Source organism: Camelus bactrianus, chromosome 12 (assembly GCF_048773025.1).
Source record: "Camelus bactrianus isolate YW-2024 breed Bactrian camel chromosome 12, ASM4877302v1, whole genome shotgun sequence".
Lineage (NCBI taxonomy): Eukaryota > Metazoa > Chordata > Mammalia > Artiodactyla > Camelidae > Camelus > Camelus bactrianus.
This window is the reverse complement of record NC_133550.1, coordinates 26,200,615-26,215,620: the sequence shown is the minus strand read 5'-3', so window position 1 is coordinate 26,215,620 and position 15,006 is coordinate 26,200,615. Positions and strand designations below refer to the sequence as shown.

The window sequence follows — 15,006 nt, the reverse complement described above, 5'->3', positions numbered from 1 at the left end:
TCCATTAGAAAACGAATTAATTCTTCCTCTACACTACTTCCTACTTCAGTACCTCTATTATTGTATCTATTATTGCATGTTAGAATTTTAGGCTTATATATATGCCTCTCCTATAAACTCTTTGAGAGTAGTCAGTGGTATTCATCTCTGTAAAATAAAGGCTCAATAAATGTTTTCATAGAACTGAACTCAAATGTCACTTCCTCTGTTTTCCCCCATCTCTGTGCATAATGTCCTATTTTCCCCAGGAACAGAGTTCTATACTATACCAAGGCAGTGCAGTATACAGGAAAGAGTCAGAAGTGGGTTCAACTTCTGACTCCGTCATTTAACCAGCTGACAAATCTTGAGCAAATTAGTTAGTTTTCTCTGATTCCTCACCTGCATAATGTAGATCATAACACTTCTTTCACTAAGCTTTGGAAGTATTAAGTGAGATAATGTTTTTGAAAGTAACTAAGACTGTTCAGTGAATTTTACTTTCCTTAAGGAGAAGGAAAAGCAAGAGGAGGTCTGAGATATCACGCAGAGACAGAGAGAATGCGAGAGTGCATATGCATATGTGCACATGTACATGAGACTGCATGTGTTCGTGTGTGTGTGTGTGTGTGTGTGTGTGTGTGTGTGTGTGAGTGTGTGTTGGAGGGTTTAATTAGTTCAGTTTTGGACAGGGTAAGAATGAGGTGCTTATCTAACAGATAACTCAGGTAGGAATAATTTAAGATTAAATTTTCTATTTCAGCAATTATGTTTTAGTGATTGTCAAAAAATCATCTGACAAAAAAATTTTCAAGTTTTGTAATCAACTGTTTCAGTCAATTACATAGAGTGATATAACTTTATGCATACATGAGGCAAATGTACTTGTAAAACAGGAATTTGACAAAGTAAACGTTGGTCAACTCTAATTTAAACATATCAATAGCAGTTATAAAATACTGTTGCAATTCAATTAAAACTGCCAACATCACTCACTCTTATTCAAAGATAAAACCATTTCTAGCACTTATAGCTAATTTTGCATCATGACCCTGAGAATTATCTACAACATTAGAGGTACTGAATTCCCAGCAGTAATCTTGGGACTGCTACAGATTTGTCATCTGATGCTAGTAAATCCCATTGTTTCAAGGTTCTTCTTCCATGAGGAATGCTAGCAACTTTCTATATTCCCTCATTACAGTACTATTTGCATTCAGATGATTCTATAAGCATTTTCCAGCCTCCTAATTATGCTTTTTTTGGATTCCTCTTATCTATTAAATGTTGTTTTGCAAGGGAGGGTTAACATAAAACAGTCTGTAATTCCCTCAGATAACAGGAGAGCTCAGGAAATGTGCATGCATGTATTTTTTTCCTACCAAAAAAGAAAAAAGGAAAAAAAAAGACATCAACTCATGAATAGACTCTAGCCAAACGATATATGAATCAAAATATTCTTAAGAACTGTGAAGTTAAGGTATGATCATGATCACTGAATACAGTAGATGTTGTTATATAATTAAATGCAAAAGCTAAAAATAATCCTCAAAAGAGTAAATATAGAATACAAAAATAACAATTCAGCAGTAATCATGTAGATCTATAGGTCCCACTTTAGTTAACAAAGGCAGAGAGGCAAAACAATATAAGAATCCAAAATTCTTCCTGCAGAGAAGCACCAAATGCTATTACATCTTTTTAAAATTCAATGATTAGATTAGTTCAGGATTGATGATGTTTTTAAACACTTGTTCAAGGTAATAGAACCTAAAATATGATGCTACTCTTTCAAATCCCTATGAAATATAAAAGCAAATAAAACATAGAAACCACATGACCAAAGATTGAAAACCAAGGGGAAAAGATCATAAGTGGATAAAACAACAGGTTAAGGAGTACCATCAAATATGTCCATGATAACATAAAATATAAATGAGTTAAATGCACCTAATAAAAAGTGACTCTCATACAGTTATAAAACAAAGCAATGGCATAGTGGGATCAAAAGAAAAGAAGCAGAAAAAAAAAAAGAGACTGCACACAGGCACAAAGACAAAGGTGGCAACACAAATAAGTATCTTTTAAAAGAGAATGCATGCATGTTCTCCCTTAATCAGATTCCCACCAGTTCCCACTGAAATGGTAAACAGAACATAAAAATAGAGGAAAATCTACATCAGCACTGGAAACTAAAATAGAATAAACCCACTTTGAAAATCTTGGCAAGATAAAGCACAGAGAAGATGTGCTGAAGAAAAGGCCAACTCCCAACTCATTTCACGTGCAAACATTGTCCCTGCAAGTGAGTGAAAGAGAATCCAAGATTCTAAATAGGAGGAGCCAAGGCCAGAGAAGAGGTAGGTGAAAGGTATGGAGAGCTTGGAAATTGGCACATGGCATATCGAGCTCCAACAAGTAACTGTGGCAAGCACTTCTGACACTGAAAGCCACACTAAACAGGGGCTCTGTGGCGATGCTCAAACCTAGCGTACCAAGGATCTGTCAAGCACTGCCAAGGCTGGCTTTTGAAAAAGACAATCAAACCTGGGAAATACTCGGGGCACTGCCTGTAAATTCTGATGTCACTCCAATCAGAGAAAAGAAACCCAAAGGCCACCTCCAGTTCGATGTCCCTGGAGTCCGAAATTAAACTACAGTAAACCTAAACTTTTCTCTTCTCTCCCTTTTATCACCTTGAAAGATTAAGGGAAACACACCAAATTCCACTAGAAGGCCTCTCACTCCCTAAACTGGGCAAGCCTACGCTGCATTCATCCTTTACTCTATCTAACAAAAAGATGCTGGGGACAAAGGGAGAATTCTAAGATGTTATGGCCCCTGCCACCATGAAGCTCACATATTAGTGAGAAAGAAATTATCACCAAATGCAGTAAGACAGAGAGGCAAAGAGGGAATAAAGATCCTACAAAACAGAGGCAAGTAGCCTAGTTCGGGAGGCATACGGAAGCCTTCCTGCAGGTAGTAACATTTAAAGTAAGAATAAAGGTTAAAACTGTGTTGCCCAGATTAAAGATGAGGAATGAAGTGTTCTAGACAAAGAAAAAGACAAGCAGTAGCCCTGAGATCAGAGTGAGTGGAGCCCACTGAGAGTTACGAAAGCAGAGCAGTGCAGCTGGGAGGTGTAAGTGAGGAACAGATGGGGGAGACGATGAGGCTGACAAGGTGGGCAGAAGCAAATCTTGAAGCTATTATAAGAATTTGGAACTTGATCCTAAAAAGAAAGAGAGGTAACTGAAGAAGAGTAACATGATCAGCTCTTCACATTTAAAAGACTGTCATGATCGAAAGGTGGAAAATGGATGGGAGTGGCATTAGAACAGAGGTAGTGAGAGTAATTAGGAAGCTACTGCAGAAATCTGGGCAAAAGCTTGATACAGGGCATGAGATAGGAAAAAAATTCAGGAGGCCTCCAGCTCTGGCTCAAGCAATTGGGCACATGGTAATACCATTTACTAAGCTAGAGGAAAAGGTGGGAGGCTTAAGATTGGGAAAAAAAAAAAAAAAAAAAAAGTTTTTAACATGTTGAAAGTACCTAAGACACAGCCAATCAAATGGAAATGATATAAAAGCAAGTGGATATACAGGATCACGGCTTACATATAGAACTAGGCTTATGGGTAAATTTGGGGGGAGTTAATTTATCAAATGGAACTGAAGCCATAGAGTAAATAAGATTGCTAAGAACATGTCAGAGCCCTGGGGAAACTCAACATTTAGAGGTGAGCTGGAGGAGAAGGAATTGGCAAAGAAGACCAAAAGGGAGTAGTGGCCAAAGAAGGTAGAGGTCAAGGAAAGTGTTCTTCTAGAACAACGATGATGATGGTGACAGGAATGGTGATGACGATGTTGCTCGCTAACACGGACTGTGAATTAACTCTGTGGAACACTCTGTGCTAAGTAACTCACATTTGCTACCTCACTTAATGATTACAATAACCCATGTGGTAGGAACACCACTATCCCCATTCCTCAAGAGAAGAAACCAAGCCACAGATAATTTAATTAATTTGCCTAAGACCATATATCTAAAAATAGCAGTGTTAGAAGCTAAGAGAAAAGAATATTTCTAGGAATGAGTGGTCAGTGTATCAAATGCCCTGAAGTCAGGAAGATAGGGACCAAATTGAGTCCAATGGGTTTAGTGATATGGACAACATGAGTGGCTTCAATCAAAGAAATTTCAGTGGAATAGCCTGTATGGTTCTACTCCACAGCCACTCATCAGTTCTGTCACCAGCACCCTGGTCCAAACCATTATCAATTCTTATCTGAACCACCGAACTAGCCCTAAGAGGTCCACCTGCTTCCACATTTGGCCCCTCCCATCCATTCTCCACACAGCAGCCAGAATGATTATTTTTAAAAGCATATCAGATCTTGCCACCGCCTACCTAAAACCCCCTAATGGCTTCTGTCACACAAAATAATATCTAAACTCCTCACAATGGTGTAGAAGCCCCATATGAGCTGGCCCTTCTTTTTACCTTCAACTCTAACTATCCTTCCTCTTGCTCCTACCATAAAATGGTCTTCTTCCTTTTTCTACTACAGGATGTGCTGGTTCCAAACTAGAAATGAAAACCCTTCGTCTCTGGTTCCTACTGCATCATAGAGATTAGATGAGTCAGTGCCAGACATGTAACATACACTCAACACATATTTTTGGATGGATGGCAGAGTGACAGTAAGAATGCAAACAACTTGTAAGATAATTTGGTCACAGAGGATGGCAAGCTGAGACGGCTTTTTGTTTGTTTTTTAAGGTGAAACAAATTTAAGCATGTTTAAATAAGGGATATTATGAGAGGATCCAAGAGTTTGGACAATCTGAAGGCATCATGAAGTCACAGAATATAAGAGAATAGTGAAGTAATTAGGAAATTAATCCAATTAGGAAAAAATACAGTGATACCAAAGAAAGTTAGGATACAAAGGGCTTTTATCTCTCTATGCCTAAGATTTTTGCTGTGTAATTTAGAGGGATGGGGGAAATCAGTGGTTTCCAACCACTATCAAGAACTTTCCTTTATTTAATTATTTTCCTTCATCATCTCTCTTGATTATTTTGTACTTGGTTATATCACACACACAGAAGTTCTGATTAACAATGACGTGTGTCTGGTCAATAAAATAATCACACTTAACAAAGTAACTTGGTTGGGCAATCCAAGGCTCAGAAAGATTAAGTAATTCATGTAAGGTTATTCACGTATTTTTTTAAAGAGGATGTCATTGTCTAAATATGAAGAAACTGGCCCAAATGAGCACAGGGAATCGATGGAATCAATTCCAAACCACACACCAAAAGTAAAAAACTGAAAGATTTTTAAAGGATAATGAAGAGGGCATACTATTTCCTTCTAATTAGAAAAAGAAAAAGCAATAATAAATCCCAGAAAATTGAGAAAAAAAACACACACATGTAAGAAAGTCATGGTCTAAACATGAAGCAAATTAAACTGGCATGACCTTAAACAACTGGTATTGCACAAAAGAACCAATCTGAACAAAATACTATGACCATTCTTTTTTGAATGCCACAGAAACATCTCAATACCTTAAAAAGTTAAACGGGAAAGAATATAATTAAAAGAAAAGACTCCATAAGGAGTCAGAATAGCGTAATGATGAAGAGCATGGACTCAGGAGCCAGACTGCCTGCATTCAAATGATTGAATGCCTCTGTACCCAGGCCTAGCCTTAATATGTGAGTTACCATGATAATACTGTACCTCCTGGGTAAAGCTGCCATGAGCATGAAATGAGTTAATATATGTAAACAATAAGTACTTAAACTAGTGCCTGCCACACAGTAGCATTTGAATGTATTTGCTATTATTATTATCACTATCATCATTATTATCACGTGATACATGGATGGTGAAGCATAAAAGCAATGGGGAAAATACAAAGATTTGACTCCATAGGAAAACACAAGAACCCTAATGGGTAGATGTGCAAGGAGCAGAAATAATTAAAAAGTAGAAAAACATACAGCTAATAAAAGAAATGCTAATCTCTAAAAAACAAGTTATATACACCAGTATTGATAACACAAATATAATGTCATGGGGGGAAAAAAGCAAGTTATGGAAGTTATAATACCATTTATACAGCGTTCCAAAACGTGCAAAACTAAACGATAAAGTATGTAAAGATATACCTATGGTAAAACTATAAAGAAAGCAAGAGCTTATCAGTCATCATTTGTGTTAAGTGATAATCACAAAGTGCATGCCTGTGGGTACCTCTAAGAAGGGAGGATGTGACTGGTGATGGTTGCACAGGCAGCTTCAACAGCACTCCGGAAGCTGAGTGGGGGGCACCTAGATTTTTAACAATTATTCTTCATGTCTTGTATAGATGCTACATATTCTTTTTGTGTGTGTGAAATAGTTTATAATAAAAAGGGCAAAAACTTACCAATACATTTAAAGGCAAGAGAAGATACTTTTTTTAACTTCTCAAATTAGTAAAGTTTTTTTTTTTCTTTAAAGTCCAATGGAAAAGATTTTCTTCTTTAATGATAAGACTAAATTAACTAGCTTTAAGAGTTAAATATATTTCTAGAATGGTCAAAGGCAAATTCCACGAGCAGCATACCCTGATAAAAGAGGACTTTTTCCCATCTGAGATATATTACCAAGCCTAAATAGGTGAGTTTTAGCTGCACATTTAGAACAACCAACATAATTTCTAGTGCTTACTGCCATTACTTTTTAGACGGTATAGTTAATATGATGCATCTAATACAACTGTAACCTATCCTCTAAATAAGTACTAAATCTTTAAAAGGGTTATGTAACTTTGCTTATGGATCAGATTACTGGGCACACTAGGCTACAAGTTTCAAACATAAGATCTTAGACTCAGAATTACCTTGATATATAGTTCCACAAAATAGACAGCTTGAACCAAATATAAAAAGAGAATGTACACTTTTGTATAATTTATTAATCATGCCATTTCCATTAAATATTATGAAAGCTACTTGGAGACCTTTAGGGAAACCATAGATTACAGAATCTTAATGCAAAAGCAACATCAGGTATTCATTCATTTTGTAGCCCGTTTTGTTCATTTGGCAGATGTGAAAACTGAGGCACAAGAAACTTAAGTGCCTTAGGCAAGAACAGGACTAGGAAACCGAGTCTTCCAAGTCGCTATCAAGTGACTATACTGACTCCCTTGTCACACGAATGGATGCAAACCTGCTAATGAATCTGCAGTTTCTCAGCTGGCTCTGCACAGAAGTGAACACCCTCTGCCTTCAGCTCAATCCCCTTCCCAGCCTCTGCGGGTGGTCTGACTAGAAGACACATCCACACACCTAGAAATCGGAACGATGACAACAGTGCGTGTACTTTTTCTTTTTCACTCTCAGTTACTGTGGGACCACACGCGGCCCCTCACCCACTGTCCTATCTATTCTCTCGTACTGAGTACCCGGAGACACGGCCCTGCACTTCCTTTCTTACACACTGATCTGAAGTAGAAGAAGCATCCACCTGTAACAGTCACCTTAGATCTCTCCCAACCCTAACCAAGCCCAGATTCTCTGACAACCAAACACAATAGAAGCAAGAGAAATGAAAGAATAATGTAAATCCTGGGCTCTCAGATTTATACAAGGGCTGTCCTGATATTATTAAGGACTCTTAACATGTAACATGGGCTTACGTTCAATGCTGCCTTAACATGTGTACTGAAGGATTCATTTGTTTGGTTTTGTTTGGATTTTCTTTTTTGCCTTTAAGTAAAACAACTGGTCCAACAAACTATAAAAATTCACTGGGTAATTTACAGTAACAGAAGACTGTTACGCCGTGGCCACAACAGAGACTGCAGGAGATATGTACTTGTATGCAAACCATCTACTAGTTTTCATCTTTAAAACAGCACAGTAGCCCTAAGAATCATGCTCCTATATCTGAAAATATAACTTTTAAAGTGTTCATGCACTAACCCCTGAGATTATTTAATGGCCCAGTCTTAGCATAAAGTACATTGCCTGGCATCAAACAGGCAATTGCTGTTGAAAGAAGATGTTGAGAAGGAGTTTTCCTGTCACTGCAAAGGTTTAGCTACTGCTCATATTTTCAAACAAGAGTCTCCCCCACATTCTAAAGTGAGGCAACAATGAGACGCTGAAAGTTGAGACCAGAACCTCCCTGAGAGTATCCACAAAGCAAGAAATCAAGTGTTGTCTATAGATTCTGTGACTCATAATTTCCACATATGTGGATTTTCCAAGCATATGAGAATGCTTTTATATTAAAAAAAAAACCCAAATTTTATAGTGACTTTTTGTTATTACGTATTTTCTCAGTTAACAGCTACTAAAAGCACAACTACTAGCATATGAGAGGGCCCCCCCCCTTTTTTAACTGAGTTAGAAATTACTCTTGATCCTGTATACTGAACATGAGTATGTCACTTGAGACAAATGTTATGAATAATGTACTGTTTTTAGAAACTTAGGATCAGAATCTACCCTTGGTCAGGAAGCTAGCACACTTCCTACACCAGCACTTTTTCTCTATTTCACCTTCAGCCATCTCCATACTTTACAAACCTCTATCTAGTCTGTCCAGATAAGTCCTCTCAATGAAGTAAATTCCCTCCACTCTCTTTCAGGAAGTCAGGTATAAAGAATTTATCTCACAGTTTCCAAATCAGCACACAGTTGGGCAACCCAACTATACAAATGCCAGGGAAGAGTGCTTCTCCAGGCTGCCACAGCCAAGCATCAGAGTCAGGGCACAGTGGCCAGCCTGGCCAACTCAAGTGTTCAGGAACCTTGCAGGTGACACTTGAAGAGATAAGAGAAGCAATGAATTCTGTAAAAAAGGGGAAGGGATGTAATTTATTATAAATTATTTTATTATAGACTAGGAAATTGTCAATATTTATTTTATGGATAAGAACCTATTCATGGTAATAAGAAGTGCCTATAAAGGACCAAAAAAAAAAAAAAAAAAAAAAAAGCCAGAGTCCTGCATCTGGTAGGAATCGAATCTGCTTCACGTTCTTGGGGAAGGTAAAGGGAGGAACAGGGAGGAGACAGCAGAACACATTTTCAGGGTCAACTGAACAACTTGTAGGAAGCCCAGAGTACAGAGGAAAGCAAGGCTTGGTGATGATGAAAACTTTTAAGGAGTTAGTCCTCTATCTTAAGAAAGATAAGAAGCCACTGAAAGAGATTAAGCAAAGAAATAGCAGCAACAATTTTGCAGTTCGGAAGGTCATTCTGGCTACAGTATCCTTTGTTCAATGTTCCCCATGTACTAATTGTGGAGGGAGTAAATGTAGTGTCCTCTAAATAAGGAAAGCTCATGGACAGAATGCCATATACTGATTGGGCATCTTTCAAAGCCAGATCAAACTATATCTTCTTTATGATGATTTTCTTGTGCCCTTCCTCTTACTCCAGTCAACAAATGTTTCTTCTCCGCTTTACTTTTAACTTTCCTTACTCATACATCTTTTATCTCCAACTCCCATTTCTCCAAGTGACGGTCTCACATTTCTAATTGTATTACACATCTCCACATGAACATTCTACCAGTGCCTCAAATGCAATAGATCTAAAACAGAACTTATTGGGGGGGAGGGTATAGCTCAGAGGTGAAGTGCATGCCTAGTATGCACAGGGTCCTGGGTTCAATCCCCAGTACCACCATTAAAAATAAATAAATAAAAACCTAATTACCTCCTCTCCCCAAAAATAAAAATAAAAATGTGAAATAGTAAAAGAAAAAAAAAGGTTAAATCGTTCAAGAAAAAGAAAATTAAAAAAAATACATAAGCGTGTCAGTCTCGTAAAAAAAATTAAATAAAACAGAACTTATTTTTTACTCCCATCTACAAACCTGCTCTAAGTTCACATTTTCTTAATCGCCCAGGCTTAACATCTTACCATCACCTTTCTCATCCTTCTCTTTCCCTACATCCAATTAATTGTTTATTTCTGTCCAATTTACTTCAGCAACAGTTCTCCAATCCTATTGCTACTACCCTAGTTCAGGTCTTTTCATTCTCTAGCAAAAACTCTTATGACCTGTCTTTATTGGTCCAACAGTTTCTTTCCCAATTCAGTTCATCCTCTGAATTATTAGATAGTATATCCTATAATTCAAATCTGATTATGACATTTCCAGGGCCAAAAAAACTTCAATCTCATATCTCACTAAACCCAGTCCAAATTTCCTCACCTAGCATTAAAAGCCTTCCACGTTGTAGGCCAAACCTAATTTTCCATCTTTATAGTTTATTTTCCCACTATTCACCTTCATATATGCTCCAATTGTTTTCTACACCTGCCCTATCTGATCTGGTAAATACTGAGGACTCAACAAAAGTCAATTTCCTTCCACATGAGTTTGCTATATTCTCCTTCCCTATGCCATCTCAGTTTATAGGAAAACATCCTATCATTCTATGTAGTTGATCCTCACACAGGAAACTAGAGTATTCATGGAAAAGCCTATAAAATCTAGAAAATAGACAAGAACTAACCACGAATTATAGTGTGACTGAGCTTCAATGTCAAAAGAAGAAGGTAGAGACAAGAAGGATGTCATAAAAGCTTCAGAACTTTTGAAAAAGTTGGAAGCATTATACCTGGGACATTGGATGCTAACAGTCTGAGTTCTTCTGGCTGATTCACTGGCCTCACAGAACTTAGAGTCAAATCAAGGAGATGAATGAGTATGGACTTTACAATGAAAGGTGGTAAAATCGTGCTCCAGTCAAGGTACAAAATGTTTTAGAAGCATAAGGAAATGACAAATTCTAAGAGATGAAGAAAGTTTCACAAAATACCATGCAACAGAGCCCTTAAGGACTTCAACAGGTTATGAGAGAAAGGTGTCCCAGGCAGTAGTAACAGTCTAAAGGAAAGGCAGAGGTGGAAAATTCTAGAAGTGTGAGAGATAGGGAAAAAAAAAAAACTGATGCACTCTTGGACCCTAAGCTATTACTAATTTGAATGTCTCTCATGATCATTTACATAGTTTTAATGAATTAACCCTTAAGAGCTATTTGAGCTCAGCATTTTACTTCAGTGAATTCTGAAATATGCAGATGATTATCTACAGGATGGACTAGCTGTTATTAGACAGGATTTTCAAAGCTGAGTTGGATCCTGAGCTGCATAATCATTCCTGAATGTGGAGCTACCCCAGAGGCTTCCTCTTCAGCATTCCTGACACAGCATGAATGAACTGCTCACACATCTTAGGATTCCACTGAAGGTGACACACTTCTATACACACACTGCAATCAAGAGAAAATTATACTTTTTAAGGACTAATAACCCCATAACATAAAATATAAAAATGCAAAATCAAACCATGTGTCTGCACTACATAATACAAAGAAGTCTAGAATTAGAAGACACCTTAGAATTAGAAGACACCTAGGTTCTAGAAAAACCTAGATCAACCATGTGACCCAGACTATGTCTGTCAGGTTCTCTCTCGCAGGATCTCAGGATCAAGGCTCATTGATTTTTGTCTCTACCTGTGCTTGGAGGGACACATAAAGTGTTTACTAAGTATTTACTCAGGAGCTGCTGAGTAGCCGCATATAACCGTGAACACAGAAAAAAAGAAGAAAAGTTCAGCAAAGAGAGAACAATGAAGCAAAGAAAGGCAAAGACTAGAGGCAGGGAAAGTTCCAGGTTTTCCAGTCCCCAGTCCCTAGTAAAGTCTGTCTGCACTTGGGTTTCATCAAATCCCTTTCTTTCTTTTTCCTAAAACTAATACAAGTTCATTTCTGTTCCTTGCAACAGAAACTAAAATGAGGCAATAACCAAATCCTCCATAAGGTCAATTGGTTGATTTACTACCGATCTACTTTTCCTATACTTTCTTTTCATATGTATTTCCTTAAAAGCCATACATATGATTTTAGTATGCTATAGAGACAAATACGTGAACAGGGATCTGGGACTGTGCTGAGCATTGTAAAAGGAAAACCTAACATGCTCAGGAAGGAGAAAATAAACAAATATTCAAGGTAAAGCCTTGAATCAAAGATGCTAACTAACAACTGGTAAATTAAATAGCTATCTGATTACCCTCCTACCCAAAGCCAATTTAATTCTGAATAAACCAGATGGGTAGGTCCAATTAAGTCTCCTCTGAGGTATGATTTTAAAAGTCATAACCCAATTAGGGCATTTCATCTGGAATGCTCCCAAGCAACTAGCCACAGCTCTCCCAACCACACACAGATTTGGGTCCTCTCCAGCGGTATCCCTAACCGGGACCCGAATTCCAAAACTGAATAACAAACCATCTTAGGGCCTGGTTTAACTATCCCTAAAGAGCAGTTAGGCATTAACCCTGAGACATAACCAGCACTTTCTGCTGTTAGATGAGGGGAGAAAATAAACAGAACTTTAATATCGTGGAAGTCTGTCCAGGTGTATGTGTCTGTGTGATGGGCCAGGTATCAAGACTTTGCTGAGTCAGATCCAAGCTCCCCAAAGCTGGATCCACACCCATCAGATCTGACGACAGGTAGACCAGTTTAACATGTATAGCAAGTCAAAGTTGACAATCAGAAGTTTGAACCAGCGTAGTAGGTGGCTCTGCAGAATTACATAAACAAAAACAATATTGTAAGATTCTGGAGTTGGAAGGGACATGGAGACTATGCCCAGCCTCATCATTCTACAGAGAAGGAAGCTAAACATCCAGACCAAATTAATCAACCAAGTCCCTAACTGTAGTAACACAAGTGAAATAAAAATCAAAGGAACTGTAAACAGATTATGACAGAAACAAAAAGCATTATTCCTAAAGTTGCCCTAAGGGTTGGCAATTTATTTTTTTAATTATAAAGGAAAAGTTGTATTAGGAAAATCTACAAATACTACTGTTGGGACATTTTTTGAATATTCTTGTTACTTAAGTTTAGCAAAACAGTAAAGATTTCTAACCAAATGGGTTAACATTTTAGTTGAGATATTAGACCAAGCAACTTTAAAAGCCAAAAAAACTGTATGTTGATTTAAAACCTAAATGAAGTTGTATGCTTGCAGCCTTGGCAGACAGGAAGCTTAGGCACTGTGACAAAATTCTAAATGGCAGAGAGCTACTTATTTTCATATAAAAAAAATTCCAGACATTCACATAGGGCGCTAATAAAAGTCACCAGAAATTAGACTTATATGTCAGCTGGGACCAAAATTAAAAGAATAAATGTCTAAATGGTCCAAATATAGATTTGGTTTTCAAAATTGCTGGCAAGGGGCATAGTACAGTGGATTTTGGTCTTCAAGGGCTGCTTTACCACAAGTATTAAGTCAACACATCACTGAGGAAAAAAGAAAACCATAATCTCCGGCAGTACAATCTATCCTTTATCGTGCAGCACAGTATTTTTTAGAAGACCGTTGATAAACTGTGAAGTTAGAACCTGTTGTGTTCCCCAAGAAGTGCTAGTAAAGTTACTCCTAAAATATAAATCCATAAAAAGTATTTTGAAAAATGATATTAATCAGAAGCAAACATGAAATTGATATCATAACTTAAATTAACATTGATAAGCTGCACATACTATGTATAAAAATCTCCCATCAATCTGAATTGACAATTTTGTAAGTTACAAGAATCCTAAAAGTTATTTCATAGATAAAACTACCTTTTAAAATCTAATTTTGCCACCAACACTGCAAATGGCAAGATGAAGCAATTGACCAGAAGGTGCTGAATATAATCTATGCTTAATGGAGTCAGCTTTCAACCAATTTATAAGTCCTAGTTGTTAGCCATACCTTATTTTGACAGTTTAGTCTATCCGTGACAAACACAAAAGCAAACTAAAATTTCCTAAGAAATCTCAACTCTGAGGAATTATATTTTCTGTTCTTCCATTCCACATAAAATTAAGAACTAAGGAAACTAATGAACTCATCTACAGAACAGAAACAGACTCGCAGGGATAGTAAACAACCTTATGGTTACCAGGGGAAAGGGAGTGGGAAGGCATAAATTTGGGAGTTTGAGATTTGCAGATGTTAGCCACTATATATAAAAATAGATTTTAAAAAGTTTCTGCTGCACAGCACAGGGAACTATATTCAATATCTTGTAATAACCTTTAATGAAAAAGAATGTGAGTTCATGCAATTTCACATTTACCTTAAACTCTACATTTGGGCTTCCAAATAATTACTTTTTATAATAATCTTAAGTAAAGAAAAAAAAAATTCCTCGCTGACATTTTCCACATGATTTACAGCAAGCTATCTTTAAAAATCATCCTGTTAAGACTGCAAAATTACCCCAACTTGATAGCTTATAGTCCTAAACCAAATAAGGCAGGAATGGCACCTTTCTATCATATACTTGGAAAGAGTCCAGGGTGAAACTTATAAACCGGACTCGAATGCTCTTTTTCCGCTTAAAAACAAGATAAAACTGGTACCTGACAAACTCAGGGACTTGTTGGGTTCTGGCCTATTCAACACCAGCCGGGCCCGCAGGAGCCTGACCCCGCGGCGGGTGCGGGCGGCCGTGCGTCTCTGGGTGCGCCCCTCGTCGCCGCGCGCCCGCCGCTCCCGACGCTGCCCCGCGCCCCACGCCCCTTCTGGACGCGCGGGCCTGACTGGCCGTTCCCACGCGCCAGGACCCGTTATCTGAGCGGTGGCGGCGGCGGTGCAGGGGGCTCCGGGGTGGCCCACGCCGCGGGTCCGACGCTCTCCCGAGCCGGAGGAGGAGTCCCCTCCCCGGCCGCCCCGCCAGGCCCCTCCCTCGGGGGCCCGCGTCGGGCGAGAGCCTCCCTCGGGTCAGATTCGCTCCGGGACGGGATAAGGTGTCAGCGAGGCAGCCAGACGCCTCCCGTCGGCGGGGGCGACGCCAGCCCTGACCTCCTTCCACCCGCCTGTCACCGCCCGCGCCCCTCCTCGGCTCAGGAAAGGGGGTGCTCCCCGCAGGAGGCTGAAGGGGGCGCAGCCGGCGCTCGGCGGAGAGCTAGGGTCGGGGTCACACC

General features: G+C 38.6%; 1 protein-coding gene across 4 annotated transcripts in view; it reads right to left on the bottom strand.

The window, feature by feature from the left end:
• Positions 1-15,006, bottom strand: part of MSRB3 (methionine sulfoxide reductase B3) — a 151,036-nt gene that overhangs the window by 135,711 nt on the left and 319 nt on the right. The window contains exon 1 of one of the 4 annotated variants that reach the window (XM_074375082.1): positions 14,443-14,755. The exons of the other annotated variants lie outside the window; for them this stretch is intronic. The gene's annotated coding sequence lies outside the window, so the exon portion shown is untranslated. Of the gene's footprint in view, positions 1-14,442; positions 14,756-15,006 lie in introns of those variants that run through there. 4 annotated transcript variants of the gene reach the window in all.